This window comes from Pan troglodytes, chromosome 12 (assembly GCF_028858775.2).
Source record: "Pan troglodytes isolate AG18354 chromosome 12, NHGRI_mPanTro3-v2.0_pri, whole genome shotgun sequence".
NCBI classification, from domain to species: Eukaryota; Metazoa; Chordata; class Mammalia; order Primates; family Hominidae; genus Pan; species Pan troglodytes.
The window spans coordinates 57,288,994-57,306,048 of record NC_072410.2 but is presented as its reverse complement, the minus strand read 5'-3'; the positions used below and the strand labels follow the sequence as shown (position 1 = coordinate 57,306,048).

General features: G+C 41.3%; 1 protein-coding gene across 6 annotated transcripts in view; it reads right to left on the bottom strand.

Moving 5' to 3' along the window:
- SPRED2 (sprouty related EVH1 domain containing 2) overlaps positions 1-17,055 on the bottom strand; it is a 124,787-nt gene that overhangs the window by 102,759 nt on the left and 4,973 nt on the right. The window lies entirely within an intron of this gene.

The following is a 17,055-nucleotide window of genomic DNA, read 5'->3' as shown; positions in this document are numbered from 1 at the left end:
ATGATCCTTTGCTTTTCAGCAACCAGTTTGAAGACCCCCCACCCCAAGAGGAATGAGATCAGTATGAGAATACAGCTTCTTCATCTCCTTGCCCTGAGACTTTATGCTGCACTCTTTAATCAATCAATGATCTTCACATTTTGGCCCACTCCAAAACCCTTAAAAATCCTAGTCTCAAACTCCACAGGAAGATGGATTTGAAGTTTCCTCCCATGTCCTCATTTGGCAGTCCTACAGTTAAACTTTTCTCTGCTGCAACCCTGTGTCTCATTGCATTGACTTGCGTGCACATCAGCAACTGACCTATTATGGTTACAATTTTGGCACTATAAGCAGATCATTCACCTTCTTCCCTACCAAAGAATACCACCCAGGAATTCAAAGACCAGAGTCCTTCACCTACAAGTGGGCTGATCCTTGGAACAGTGGGGAACTCCTTTCCCCATCCTTGCCTCGGAACCAATAAATTGTCCAGCAAGTGACCATACTGACACCAAGAGGACCTTCTTTTTTGCCTACCCCTCTCAAGGGGAGAGATGTCTCTCCTCTAAGGCCCAGGTGCTGATGGTGACCAACATACTTTCAAGAGAAAACCAGTGGTGCAGGCTCCATTAAGGACAGCATGCATTTTTTCCATGCCAACAGCCTGGAGCCTTTACCCTGACGGTGGCCTCAAAGCCACCCTAGACTGCACAGGGAGGCCAGCCAATACCCACAGTGCCTAAGAGGCTGAGGCCTCTGGAAAAGCATCTCATTTCTGGGTTCCCATGTTATGAAGAGATGTGGTTGTATCTGTCCACTGATCAGGAGACCAGGATAATGTTTGGCCAACAGAAGAGAAGAGAGGAAACCCTCTGTGTTGTGTTGTCTGCAGGGCGGTCAAAACAACAGAGAATTGGTTATCACTGCTGCAGAGGGCAGTGGTTCCACAGAAGAACTCGCTGATGATTAGAGCTGCATACCCAAGTCACCGTGCAAGTGGGACCCAGGCATTCCACATCAAGCACACATCTAAGCATAAGCTGCAGGGCCAGCCAGTGTGGTAAGACAGGGCATCCTTCTCGGCTCCCTTGATTGGCATATTTTCTGATCCTGTGTTTCAGTCCCTGGGGGGTCTGAGTGCTTCCATCACAAATAGCCCTAACTCCAAAGCTTATCAGAGTGGTTCATCACGACATTTGTTTTTTCTACTGAACATACAGACTGCCAAATGTGGTGACTTAAGTATTCCCAAGGCCAGAAAGCGTCAAATCTATAAACAGTTTATGAATGAGTATAAATTTTCAACAATCAAGAATGAGTACTTGTTGGTAAGAGTTAGTGTGTGTAGTTTTATTGAAAAAGTCACAAAAAACTCTAAGTTGTTAACATTCCCACTCTAAGGATATACCGTCCCAGAAAATGCTAACAATCCAATTTACACCAACATGCTACTAGTAAAACTACTTAAAGAGAGAAACATTAAGTCTTAAAAAAATTAAAAAGGTGGGGGGCTGAGCATTTTCAAAGAACAATTTGTTTTTTCACAGGCATGCATGACAGCACATACTCATTCTCAAACATGTTTGTTTGAATTAAGTGATTCTTAATTTCATCTGCTAAATGCTGAATTGTCCCTTCTCCAAATAGGGGAAAGGAGGAAGGGCTGCCTTGCTTGTTTTTTACACGTGTGTGAGTACTACATTTTTCACATTATCATCGCCTATCATCAGTATAACCTCCGAAGCTAATATTCCTGCTGCCACGGAGGCTGTGAATGTGAAGTACTTGCCCAAGGGCCTATCAGTTGTCATGGAGGAGTCTTTCTTCAACCTTGGTCCCCTGAATGTCTGGGAAGGGGCCATCATTCCCACCACCCACAACTAAGACCCAGCTCTGCTGTTTGCTCTACTGCCAGGTCATTCAGACTTCTACAGCGTTCTCAGAGGTTCCAACCCCTTGTCAAGATGCATTAGTACTATAGAAAGTAATGTATATGCTTGGTGAACTGCAGGAACCTTAAGGAGATGCAAGACTTTGGCCATTACTGGAGTAATCTCAAAGTTGATCTTCTTTAAATTTCTGTGAAGGGAGCTTTTGGGGCGGGACAGGGAGAACAGAGTTGCAGAGGGGACTAGGCAGGAATTGATTGGGAGCTAGAAATCTATAAATAAGGATGTAAAAGCCAGATAGCTGTGTCCAGGATTCCATTTTTCAGGAGGGAAGTGTTTCTCTGAGTCATTAGTTGACTCTATCCCGTTAAAAAAAAATTTTTTTTTGTTTTGGTAGACACAGAGTCTTGCTATGTTGCCCAGGCTGGTCTTGAATTCCTGTTCTCCTGTCTTAGCTTCCCAAACTATTGGGATTACAGGCGTAAGCCATCACAACTAGCCTAAACAAAATGTTTTAATCATACTAAAATATACATAACATAAAACTTACCACTTTAACCATTTTTATACAATTCAGTGGCATTAAGTACATTCACGCTGTTGTGTAAGACTCTGTCCCATTTTTATGTATGCCCTTCACATTTTCTCCTAAGACATTAAAACAACTTTTGGGCCTTCCCCACATTTGCATGCAGTGCCACACTTGTGGGTGACAAGATACAATCTTAAAACCTGGCATCAGTCTTTGTTAGAGACATCTGTTTTAAGTCAATGTATTTTCATTTCTAGGTAAAAGCATATGATTTTATAGCTCTGCTTTCCTTTAAATTCAAGCAAATACCAATCCTATGTTAACAAAGTTTTGTTAAAAAAAAAAAATTCAAATACAAGGAATTATTCCTGTTCCCTGCAAAGTAACTGGCCCCCACTCCACCAAAAAGGGGCAACATTTTAAAACACCTCTATATTTACTGCTTTAACCATTAAAATAGCTAAATTCATATCCTAAAGACATCTGTGTTACATCACCAAGGAAAATTTCTGAAAACATTAATAGACCTTTTAAAGTTTCAGCCGAACCTTTTAAAATAAAAATAAAAACCAGTTATAATTTTGGACCGCTGTAGGTGATTTTTTTTTATTTTTTAATTTTTTTTATTCAAAGCGACTCTTTGGATCAACAATTAGAATTTATTTTTTATTGGCTCTTACAATTCGCTTCACATGTAACATCCATTTGGTATATGCCTCCCTGGGAGGTTATTGGTCATCTAATTTGAAATGAAAAGAACAAAGGGCGAAAGAAAAGGAGCAACATTCCTCTCCTCAGCTCACTAATACAAATGTGTGTCACCTTTTAAATACCACCCAGTATGACAGATTAATCGGAATGAATTAATGGGCAGAAGAGAGAGAGGAGGATCTTTAAAAAGACTAAATGCCCCCTGGTCAATACTGCCCAGGTTGGTTGCAACCTTCTAGGTTTGATTTGGGTGTTGCCCCTTCTAAATCCCGGATTAGCTAAAGCATGTTAGAATCTCTTGGATTATTAAAATACCAACTCGGGAGGATGGGAGGATGGGGGTGACATTCAGATTCAATCGGTCTACGGATGAGAAAGGTTAAGATGGGAGAGATGAAGAGTGTTGTTTCTCCTTGGTGACATCCCCAAGCAACCTCAGATATGCTCTTCCTTGGGGCCTCTGGTTTTGTTGCTAAATTGTCCTTGTTGAGACAGTTGGGGGGGTGTGTATTTCAGGCTGCATGCCAACCAACACACTGCCCAGGGACGGGATGGGAAATGAACCACACACATCTAGTTCTCCTGGTCACTGTTGTACTGCTCCATCCTGAACAAGAGAGTGCGGAAGAGTGGGTCTACAGGTAAGCCATTATGACCAAACTACCCTCACTGTTTAGCCTCACAAGGGATCCTTTATGCTAAGAAGAATGCCCAGCTGATGGGGATTAACAAGAAAAGCAGAGGGGAGGGGGTCGCTGGAAGCCCAAGAGAAGGAAATTTTTTTAAAAATACAAGTTTCCTGTCCTACACAAGCAGTATGAATTTTGTTATCCCAACGGGAGTCCTGATGGTAAAATCTAGTTTCAAAGTAGGATGGGGAAATGGATCAAGCCTTACCATGGCAAAGCTGGGTGGGACCTCCTAGGCGTCTGTGGGACCTTGGGCTCTCCGGATACTGTGTCTTGGTTTGGGGACTATTTTCATTCTGTCTCAAGCCTAGGTTTGTAGATGCCCTTGGCCATGATACTTACTAGCTGTGTGATTCAGTACAGAGGACAAGCCCCACTTTATTCGGAGTTAACCTATGGTGCAGTGGCCTTAGAAAAACTTAAGAGTAAAAAGCTACCATAAAAAATGCTGGTTATATGTATGACCAGACGGTCAACTCCTCCTTCTTCTCTCTCTTTGCTATAACAGCATCTGTTGGCTTCTAAGTGCACAGAGTTCTCACAACAATGTGCCAAAACCGCCACCCTTCCCATCCTGGCACCCACCTCCCCCCACCCCAGGAGACCTGCATATCAGATATTACTTCCTGCTGTCTATGACCACACCACCTTGGCAGTTAACATCAAAAGCAAACACATGGGGAGAACAGAAGGCGCTGGAGCAGGGGGGGAAGAACAAGCATAGGTAATGTTTCATAAACATTTTTCTGGTGCCCAGGTGCAAAAACCTTGGAACTTCACATGTATTTCAACTGATCATCTAAGGACCCACCTTCTCTCTCCCAGGATAGTGAGCTGAAGGCCCTTCCCTGCCTCCACTCCCAGTGCTCCTGTACCTGGAACACAGACATGTGGAAACCAAAGCTTAAGACCCCTACCTACCATGTTCAGGAGAGCTACACAAGAAGAGCATCTGGGAAGCTCATCTGCCTCCACCTCATGCGGGGTGTGACCAAGGCTAGCCATCTGTTCAGTGCTGGTGGTTCAACATCTACCCGGGCCACCTTTATCTCAATTAATTTCCACCATCTTTTTCCTATCTCCTGATGGTTCAGTAACTCAAAGCAGTTGTCATGAATGTTTAACACAGTACCCAAAACAGGCCTGGAACCAGATGATATCTCACTGATCTAGCCCAAACTAACTAGCTTTGTGACCCTGAGTTAGTCACTCAGCCTCTCCAGATTGCAAATTATGTGTAAAAAAGAGGGAGCTGAGTTCGTATTTTCCTAAGATCCTCTCTAGTTCTAAAAGGTTATGGTCAGATGGAAACCATTTTACTTCAGCGAGAAAGGGCAAAGCATTCACCACTTCACTGACGAGTGCTGTGAGAAGTAACAATACTGAAACCAAACAAAAACAAAACTTCACTTGGGTAATTCTAGGCTGTATGTCTGATTTACAAAATAAGTTGGCTAATTTTGTTCTGAATTTCACAGCCCCCTTGACCATCTTCCCCAACAACCATCTCTTCACAATATATGTTTCTATATCCAGGCTCACTGCATTTAACTAAAGTCAGAGAGAAAAATCCAGCTGAGATCTGTCAGACAGAATTATTAGTGGTCTCCCTGACTCCAGCCTAGCCTGCACTCTCTAACTAATCTGTTTGATTCTACCAACATATCACTTCATCGTCTCTTTGTTTCAAAGCCTCAACCAACTCTGTTCTACTCAAAGAACAAAAGTCCAAATACACGTTTTGTCAGCCTGGCTGGTACTCAATATCCTCCCAAATTCAGCCTCACCTGACTTGACTGGCTTTCTCTGAGCTCCCCCAGCATAAACTCAGACATGGAGTGTCCCTATCTGTGGAAGAAACCTTTGGACATGAGATGTCTCCTCTCCACCTTGCTGACCTGTCTCCTCCCCTAAATACTACCAGCATCCTTTTCTGAGTCCTCAAAGACTCAAGACTCACCTTGTCGGAAGTGAACTCTCCCCTGGCTGGTGCAATGATAAATATTTCTTTCTTTCTTTCCTTTTTCTTTCTTTCTTTTTTCTTTTTTTTTGACAGGGTCTCACTTTGTTGCCCAGGCTGGAGCATACTGGCACGACCTTGGCTCACTGCAACCTCCGTCTCCTGGGTTCAAGTGATTCTCATGTCTCAGCCTCCCAAGTAGCTGGGACTACACATGCACGCCACCACGCCCAGCTAAGTTTTTGTATTTTTAGTAGAGATGGGATTTCACCATATTGGCCAGGCTGGTCTCAAACTCCTGACCTGAAGTGATCTGCCCACCTCGGCCTCCCAAAGTGCTGGGATTACAGGTATAAGCCACCGCACCTGGCCTTTAATTTCTTATCATTTTTTAAAATTTAAAACAAGAATATTATGCTTATAAGTAAGAATAAAAGTCTTTTTTTAAAAAATATAAATTCTGCTTGCAATATTTAGAATGAAAAGAATCCTTAAATATTACTTTATTATTCAATCCCTTTATTCTAGAGATGAGAAAACTGAGTCTAGGGATGCTGACAATCTTGCTCAAGGCCACACAGCAGGTCAGTGGCAGACCTAAGTTTTCTGACTCCCATCCCAGAACTTACCACACTTGGCAAGCAGGTACCTATCTGCTTTAGACTTGGTATCCACATTCAAGAACTTTTAGTGTTGAGTGTATCCTCTTTTCCACTTGTGTACCACACAGACAAGGTGCTAACTCCAAGAGCAGAAAGGGGACAGAGCTGGCAGACAGAAGATTCACTCCCCTAACTCTTCCTCCTTTAATCAGACGACCCAAACTTTATACATAGTCTGTAGGTTAGACTCACTTGTAACTCCCCCCATCCAACTCCAACTAAACATGTCCTTTGCTTTCCTTCAGACCTTCCACTAAATCCACTCCAGAGTACCAAGGCACCCTCTGTGTATTCATCCCTCACCCCCAAAGAGTGCCCACACTTACGTTCTTATATCCAGAATGCGGTTCATAACAATAATTCCCAACTTTCCAAGCACAAGGACTCAAAGGGAAAAAAATTCAGGGAGCACTTCCCTTCACAGGGATTATAGTTGTTTGTGTGTGTGTGTGTGTGTGTGTGTGTGTTTATTGACTGTGAGCCAAGAAAAATATATGCCAAACATCCACTGTGAATTCAGTAGTATTGTAATAAGGTTGTATTTTATTATTCTACAAATGTAGCTACATACTCTGAAAGACAGTAATACATATACTTGGGAGACATTACGTATTTGGTTCACAAACAATGCATGGAGTGCATATGGTTTCCCAGACACTAGTTTGGGAACCACTGGCTAGTAGCATCAGTTCAAGACTTGCAGATGAGATATCTAAATGCTGGGGAGAGACCTTAAGTTTTAGTCACCTTCTTCTGAAAGAAAAATGTGACAGCCAGGCCAGGCACGGTGGCTCACACCTGTAATCCCAGCACTTTGGGAGGCTGAGGTGGGCAGATCACTTGAGGTCAGGAGTTCGAGACCAGCCAGGACAACATGGTGAAACCCCTCCTCTACTAAAAATACAAAAATTAGCTGGGCGTGGTGGCGCTTGCCTGTAGACCCAGCTACTTGGGAGGCAGAGGTGGGAGGATCGCTTGAACCCAGGAGGCGGCAGTTGCAGTGAGCCAAGACTGCACCACTGCATTCCAGCCTGGGCAATAGAGCAAGACTCTGTCTCAAAAAAAAAAAAAAAAAAAAAAAGGAAAAATATGACAACCTAATGAAGATACAACTGGAGGGTCTATAGTTTATTTCAGATTTCCCATTGTACCCACCTCCGTGTTGGAGTTATTGACAGCACAGGCCTTCGTATTTTTAGTACCCCTTTTGGGGGGAAACAAAGGGGCCTCTCACTTGTTTCAGTCCTCTAGTTTATTCTTGACTTTCCCAGCAAAGCTGCCTCAAGTAGAAAGCCCTATTCCAATTCATATTCCAGTCTCTTCCCGATTTCTCACCAGAATTATCTCTAAAGAGTAAGCACTGACAAGTGATGGATAATTTGCATTTTAACCCTATTCAAATTTGGGTAAACGGTTTAATATGCATGCTAATATTCCATCATTATTCCAATTAAGGAAACTATTATGTTAAAGTGTTTAATCAGGAGAATTAGGGAGAACTCCAGACACCTAAAATTAACCTCTAATAGTCTTGACATTCATTTCATTTAAGTGCAATTTGCCAAGCTACAACCAACTCCCGCTTAAGACTTCTGCTTAGGCACGTGGGGATTCCTGATAAGACCTAAAAGCAATTCATTTCCTAACTACATTGCTGTCTAAAAGAATAAACTAAAAGGACCACAATACAATCAAATCCCCAAGCAGTCACATTCCAAGAGATTTAAACATCATCATCTTGATTCCCAGTAACAACAATGCTCTTTGCATCAGAAACAACACAACCACTTCCTCTTTCTCTGACCTTCTCTGTTTAATTACTTCCGGTGATTTCTTCTAGGGCTGAGCGCCCAAGCTTCCCAGGGCGGCAGCCTTTCCGTGCATACATGACTGATTTGTCTGACAGTCAGACATTACACATACAGTTTGGGACTTCACATTTCTTTTTAAGTGATGGATCTCATGGGCCTCCTAGCATTCACCAAGAACTTTCTTTCAGCCATAAAAAAAGAAAAAATTCTTCTAGTACATTTCCATTTAAAATCAAGCTGTACCTCAAAGCTGGAAGTCCTGCTAAGAATGGGGAAGGACAGGCACCTGATGATACCTCTCAGTGTATGATCACCACCTTCTTATCAAATGAGCCTCTTCAGCAAACATTCAAAATGCCAAAGATGTGAAGTCATCTTTTTATTAGGGTCTGGACAATGAAGATAAAACCATCACAGCCATAGATAAGCCCATGAACCCTCAGTGGCATCATTCCTGGGGAGTTTGTTAAGAATGCAGAATCTCAGGATCAGAATCCTCATTTTACCAGATTTCCCCAGGGAATCCCTATGTAAGCTCAGGTTTGAGAAGCACGGCTACAGGATCCTCCCCACAAAACAGCAAGGCTACAATACAGGTCCAGGTGAACACAATGCTGTGTTAGCCACATTGCTCTCACAAGCTTTCCATCAGGGGTAAGTTGGCTTACTCTTTCCAAAACAAGTATTTGTAGAGTTGCTGTTTATATCTCAGTACAGAAAAGGCCACCTGGATTGGCACTGGCTCCCTATTCCACAGAGCTGAACAGGAATGCAAGGAAGAAATGTCACTACATAGTTCTGAGGTGTTTACAGGATTCTAAATAAGTTCTAATTTCATTTGCTCAACAGTAATATAAACCAAGCTATTCAGATAACACAATTTTTTATACGAGAAAACTGAGGCCCTGTGAGGTTGTAACACAGGCTGTTGTTCTACAGATGTTAAGATTTGAAGTCAAAGGACCTGGGTTAAAAATAACAAATCCTGCTGTGTGTGTGAGACCTCAGGCAAGACAGTGCCCTCTCAGAATCTTTTCCTCACCTGTGGTATGTGGACACTTGACGGTTGGACATATTCCATCCATGTGTGAATGTGTACGTGCTTGTATGTACAACACACACACACACACACTCTCTCTCTCTCACCCTCACTCATTCTTTCTCTCATACCTAAAAACGACTTGAAAAGCTTGCTTGTTTGAAGATTCTGGCAAGGGCCTGTAGGTCCTTCAATGCTGTGCATGAAGAGTTCCCCTACCCCAAATATGAGAACCCCAACACGTCACATTTCTAGTTTGCAGCTCCAGGAGGAACCCAGCAGGAAGGAGGGGAAGAAAAAGGAAAACAACTCTAGTTAGTAATCAGTTAGTCAGTCATCAAGAGGGCTGTCCTCACACCTTAAAGCAGATGAAACTGTCTAGCATCCTAGAATGTAAGTGCCCCGAGAGCAGGGACTTTCTGAGCCACAGCTCTGGTATTGTATGGCAGGCTAGGTGCTCTATATTTGCAGTAAGTGAATGGCACATGGTAGGCATTCAATGGCTAGTGGCTCCCTCTCCTCTGGCTGTACTTCCACTCATTTATTTTATCCAATACAATAATTTACACATAATTTTGCAACTGGGGCCTAAGTACATTCTAAATTCAAGTTATTCCGATTCACAGTATATCACACTCCAAATCAACACCTATAATCTAGTATCCCCAATTTTCCTTAGTACAAAAGACATCTTAGAATGGACGGTAAGGTCTTCAAAGGTTTTTTGTTGTTGTTTTTTATTTTAACAAACAGCAGAGTACTGTTCTGAAGTGTGCTCACACACAGATCAATGAGAAGGCAACCAATTATTAGGCCTTCAGGGCCAGAGGTGAGCTGTTGAGCCCAGGCACATCATTCTAGCAAGGCAGATTTGTTTTGCGAGTCTGAGCCTGAGAAAAAAATCAAACTTGACTTAACCTTTAAGCAAAAGGGAGAAATGTAATAACTATATTAAGACTATAGTCACACTTACACTGCTTTAAAAGATCTATAAAAATGAGTAAAATTACTGGGATGTTGATAAATTAAACCTCTAGTCTAGCACTATGTCTGTATTCCCACTCCATCGTCCACTTTATTCCTTGGCTGGAAAAATAAAATGAAATGCCAAACATGGCATTCAAGTAGACAAAACATGTCATAAGCCAAGTGACTCCTAAGAGGATGGTCAGTCCCACCCATCCCCACCAAGCCCACTGACTTTCGTTTTAGAGACAATTTGAATGCTGCTGGTAATAAGGTATCTAGACCACATATCAGGAATGGCGTAGGGATGGCAGGGGAGCCAAGGATGCTATTACAGGTAGGTACTCTTACCCTAAGAGAACAGACAAGCTATAAAACTCAGAATCTCAAAAAGCACAGCCAACTGGGATCACTGAGTAAAGGGGCCAATGGTCAGCTGGGCATTATTGATTATCACAGTACAAAAACTACCAGGACACCATTAGAAAGCCAAAAGAAACAGTCAGTCTTAGAACATGACTTCTAAATCCTAATTATCCTCCCACAAGCTCCCTGAGGAGCCTTGAGCAAGTCATTTCAGCTCTCTAAGGTACAAAGTGAAAATCTCATTTCCTGCCTTGTAAAGTTCATGGATCTCCTCTGCCTTGTAAATTCTGAAAAGAAAGAACACCTTATTACATGATGGGGGACAGACCTGGGGTAGATGGATGCTACTGAATCTCAATTTCTCAGGTGCTGTGCTAAAATATTTTACCAAGGCTACCTCACTTATGACTTTTTTTTTTTTTGAGATGGAGTTCTGCTCTTGTTGACCAGGCTGGAGTGCAATGGTGCGATCTCTGCTTAGCACGATCTCTGCTTGGCACAACCTCCGCCTCCCAGGTTCAAGCGATTCTCCTGCCCCAGCCTCCCGAGTAGCTGGGATTACAGGCATGTGCTAGCATGCCCAGCTAATTTTGTATATTTAGTAGAGATGGGGTTTCTCCATCTTGGTTGGGCTGGTCTCGAACTCCTGACCTCAGGTGGTCGGCCCACCTCGGACTCCCAAAGTGATGGGATTACAGGCATGAACCACCATGCCCGGTCCATTTCTACTTTTTAACAGCCTATTAGGTATACAGCAGAATGAACCTCATTTACATTAACCCAGGGCTGGTGGCTTGGGATACTTAGCAGGGCCCCTTAGTGGCAGGGGAAGAGGTACGGTTTCACTCCAAAGCCCATGATTCTTCCACTACCATCATGGCAGCCTCTCCTTTAGTAGTTTTGAAAAAGCAACTCAAAGTCTTTTTTGGATATAGGTATCCAAAAAAGATAATTGTTAAATTGTGAAAAATTGTTAAATTTTTATACACGGTACAATTATTTTTTCAGTTAATGAATATTTACTTCAACCAATTGATAACTGTTTACAGAAAGCCTACTATGTGCTCAGTGTTCTGCCAGGCCATGGGTATGAGGGTTAATAAATTATTCTCAAAGGGCATGGTGGTGTACACCTGTGGTCCCAGCTACTTGGGAGGCTGAGATGGAAGCACTGCTTGAGCCCAGGAGTTCAAGGCTCCAGTAAGCCATGATTGCACCCCTGCACTCCAGCCTGGGCAACAGAGCAAGACCCCATCTCTAAAAACAAAAGTAATAAAAATAAAAGATAAAGCTATTCCCATGCCAGGTGCAGGTGGCTCATGCCTATAATCCCAGCACTCTGGAAGGTCGAGACAGGAGGACTGCTTAAGGCTAGGAGCTGAAGGCCATCCTGGGCAACGTAAGAAGACCTCACCTCTACTAAAAATTTAAAAATTAGCCAGGTGTGGTGGCGCACACCTACAATCCCAGCTACTCAGGAGGCCAAGGCAGAAGGATCACTTTGAATACTCCAGCCTGGACAACAGATCAAGAGTCTGTTTCAAAAACAAACAAACAAACAAACCTATTTCCACACCTAGAAAGACAGATGGGCCAAGCTTCTCTGTGCATTCTCAGTTAGTATGGATGCAAATACAAAATAAACAGTGCGTATCTGAAAAGTCAGTACTGGAGGCCAGAGCCAAAGCAAAGCAGTAAGAAAAAGAAACAAGAGGAATAAATAATGAAAATGAAAAGACAAAGATGTCATTACCAGATGAACACATGAAAGTCAATTAAAAACTTAACTGATAATTAAGTTTTAAGCATTTATAAATGGACCACAGGAAATATATCGAAGAATAAAAACAACCAGATCTGAAAAATCGTTATTTCAGGACACAGAGGAGCCAAAACCATACATTTTAGAAGCTCCCAATATTTGTTCTAATCTCTTCAATCACAAGTGTTAAATGCTAAGGGTGAAGTCAAAATCTGTTTCTTTACCTTTACCCTCTAAGTGCAAGTAAACACAGAAAGTTTGTTTTTAAATAAATATTCAACTACCCTTTGAGAGTAGCAGGAAGAACATAAGCACAATTTGATAATACGTGTGCAATATGCCACATGTGAACATAATGTTGATAAAGGTTACATGAGAAAGGGAAATGGGTAGTTATGAAACAATTGTTACTTAATTTAGCAAACTCCCATGATCCTGGCCTGACTTTCCTTCCATGACATGGGACATATGTCAAGATGTAACAATCCTTCATGTCTATCCAGGGAAAGCATATAAAAAATATATTTTGTTCCACAGGGGCACTGGAGCATCAATACAAAATATTTCTTCTACTTCAAAGTCACTAAGAGCCCTAGAAAATGCCTTAAAAGCACCATCACAATGTTCTAGATTTAAATAGTAATTTTTAAATATTTCTAAAAATAAGTTATCAAGTTTATTGAGACGACGGGGTCTTTTTAAAAAACTCGGCCTAATTTACCTTAGTAAAAACAAGCCCAAACAAATAATCACATACACCAAAACTTTCTGGTCTGCCTCTATTATCACTTGTTCAATTTCTGAAAATTTTGCTGTTAGACTGTATTTGTGTTCAGCTGGCAATACAGGAATGATGCCAATATTGGAGTTCATCGGCACAGCTGTATCCACCCTCAAGTGTTAAGACTCCAGCAGAACCCTGCAGCTATTGCAAATTGTTAATACTGTGATTTCTGCAGAGATTCTCCTACAGAGGCATAGAAACAGGCCCTGTCTTATTGTGGTCAAGATTTTTTACTTGTCAGTTCTCGCAACAATGAATGGAATCAAAATGGGTTTTGAGTTACCAATGACAGATCACTACCACCAGATAGTTCTGCATGGAATTTCCACAAAATACCAGAGGCTCAATGTGAACATGGTTGAGTTTCTCAGGAGGCTTATATATATATACCCTAAGTTAACCAAATACAACAATTGTAATTATTGCATTAGTCAGTAGAGATGAAACAGCACTTTAAAATAATTAAATCCATTATTTTATTCAATAGACATTAAGCAACCACAATGTGCCCAGTGGTGTTGGGCCAACAACTAGAAAACTAGGCATTTGAGAAGTAACCTTGAATCCAAAAAACTCAAATTCAGATGCAGAATCTAGCTGGGTATAAGCCCAACTTGAAATAATAATTGCCATATAATGTAGGGAAAAAAATAATACACACAGACATTGATTTTGACTTGCATTTTGACTTTGACTTGATTTTGACTGGGAGGAGGGGGTTATGGTGGGAAAGTCAAAAAGGACCACCCAAACGCAATGGCTCAGAGATGGCTGGGGGCATGAGCAGAATGTCACCTACTGGAGAAGTGAAGGAAGAAAGAAGAGAATTTCAGAATAAAAGCAAGAGTAAGCAAATTGCTAAGGCAAAATAGTTTTGGGTATTGCTACTGATCCACTTTGTATATATTGTACTGGATAAAAGGACAGGAAAGCAGAGGGGACCAGCTTTAGTTAGAAAGGAGGTTGCATTTGCTAATATTCCCATGGAAACAAACCCAGACCACAACCAGCTGATGGAGCTTAGTCCACTCCAGGTCTACCACCTCACTAGCTGTTCAGCCTTGCACTAGGCACTTAAGTTTATACTATGACAGGTCCTAGCTTACAAGCTCCTTAAGGTCTTTTCAGGTTTTTTTTGTTTTTTCTTACTTTTAAGATTTTTTTTTTATGGAGACAGGGTGTCACTCTGTCGCCCAGGCTAGAGTGCAGTGGCACAATCACAGCTCATTGCAGCCTCGACCTCCTGGCCTGAAGCCATCCTCTCCCCTCAGCCTCCTGAGTAGCTGGGACTACAGGTGTGCGCTACCACATGCGGCTAATTTTTACTTTTTATTTTTTTGGTAGAGACAGGGTCTCACTGTGTTGCCCAGGCTGGTTTTCCTGGCCTCAAGCCATCATCCTCCAGGCCTGGGTCTCCAGTAGTGTGGGGATTTTCTGAGGAATAAATCAAGATTCTAATTCTGCACAGTCAACTCCATATTTTTAACATTTAAGGGTTCTACTCATGTATAGTAGAACCATACCCCCTGGTAGAAACATACCTCCCTTTTTAAGGCAAACACAAAGAAAATGGATCAATACTCACTGTATCGGTTTAATTTCCACAACTGTTATTTCAGTTAACATAGATCTAACATTCCAATAATAACCAACTCTGAATTTGCACTACTCCCATTATCTTTGAGGTGTATCACAGAATTCTCAAGCCCAAATTTATTTAAATCCATTTTAATTCAGTATGCCCCTCATGCTTCACAGCATTTTCTGGGAAGATAAGTGAAGTGAGAAAAATGATGGCAATGACAGATTGTCACCAGTTCAGAAGAATAATGAACAGGCATGATTGGCAGAAAGGCTGCGAGCTCTGAGTCAGAATGACTGAGGCTGGACCACCCCACTGGTTCATAGTGGTTAGTTAAGAGCACAGAGACCTTCCTGAACCAGGCTACTGGAGTGCTCAATTCCCAGCTCCTTCAGTTACTCATAGGATGACCTTGAGGAAAGGACTTCACCTCTCTGTGCCTCACTTCTCCCTATTATAATAGGGATAATAATACCAACTACCTCGCAGGATTTTTAAGAAGACTAAATGAATAAAGTGCTTTAAAAAAATGTTTGCTGTCTCGGGCAACTAACTTGACCTTGGCCTTCTCATCAGTTAAATGGGGGTAATACCTTCTTCACAGGGTTATCTGAAAATGAAGCTCAGCCTGAAAGAAATCTATCTCAGTGCCCTGCAAAGAGCCACACAGGGCACCTGTTTTATGCCTAGCCCTGTACTATAAGCTTTACATAGGCTGTCTCATTTAATTCTCACAGCAGCTCCACAAAATAGGTAGTGTCTATTCCCATTTTGTCCACTCCATATAAAACTGACATGACATATGAAAGTAAACTGCCTTAGATCATAAAGTGAGCAAATGGCTAAGCCTTAAGCCTTAAATACATGTTACAAACGCATTTAACTCGGGGTCTTCGATTGGTCTCTGGCTGAATAACCAGTTATAAAAGACATTTTTGCAGACAATTCAGGCAGAGTGTTAAAGACACCAGGGAATTATTAATTTTGTAAAATGTGATAATAGTATTGTGGTTTCACAGAACAGTATTTTTATCTCGAGAAGCAAGCTCAAATATTTAGGTACAACAGTCCCAATGTCTGCAATGTCTTTGAAATGGTTCAGCAAAAATACTTACACCTGTTTTATTAATGGGAAACATTTCAACGTTAGGAAAAATATGACTGAAAGGGAAGCTGCAAATCCATTCCCAGCAACAAGTGGGTTACAGAGAAGAGTTCATGAAAGGAACAAAAGAGAAAGCTGAATGGCAGCTCGATGTCTCCAGGGTTAGAGCTTGGTTCAGTAAGGTTTATCTTGTCTGCAAATTTCCAAGCCATTCATAGCCATGATCAAACGCTTTAAAGATAGTGACAAAATAGGTATGGATTTAAAAAATTTTTCCAACCCTATGCACAGAGGACGACTTACAATAGTTTGCTGATGCTCTTCGCTTCTTAAATTATATTTTTAAAAGTCTGTATAATTGTAAATTTTAACATGCATTTTTATGTGGAGGGGGGACGAAAGAGAATGGTCAGTGTATTTTCTATATGGAAGATATCTTTTGGGACCATTATCAACAAGAGCAAAGAAACTTTCCTGAATTACCATATATTAGAAGAATTTTAAATTGACATGGAAAACAACATTAGAAAACAAAACATTATTTTTTTAAATTAAGCACAATTTTACCATTTGCAAGATTCTGATTTACTGCATTCTGATGCTAAATGAAACAGATATTATCTGGACCATTCAACAAAACCTTTACTACATGTAGACTATCAAGTCTATTTTACCTAAAGTACAAATATATCTTTCCTAGGTCTCCAGTTTGATGCCACCAGTTCTCTTAAGTAGCAAACCCTGTCTGGTTCCAAAGGTATCTGAGAGACCTCAAACATAAAATCATTACAAGAAAAAAACAGATCAAATTCACCCAAAGTAGGAATCTAGCAAAAATCTAACCAAATATGGCTACCTTAATCAAACAATAATTTTAGCTCTAGACTTAAAGACAGTGGCAGCAAACAACAATAAAACAACAAAAAAGCAATCACAGCAAGCTCTGTAATTCAGAGAGAAAAACCTTACTGTCACTAACATTTAAAAGGAATTTTTCAGATGCGTCATTACACAGGTACGTTGAACAAAATAATAGACAGTGGCTACCATGGCAGTTTACAGCCCACGAAGTCGCTTTCTTCTCAGGCATTTTAAGTTTTGTGCCAAGGTCATCACATTAAAAATAACCCCTATAAGCCCATTTCTTCAGTGGCTAAGGTGCCAAGGCTTTCTCAGTCTCTAAGTGAAACTAGAACTCCTCAAATATCTATCCTC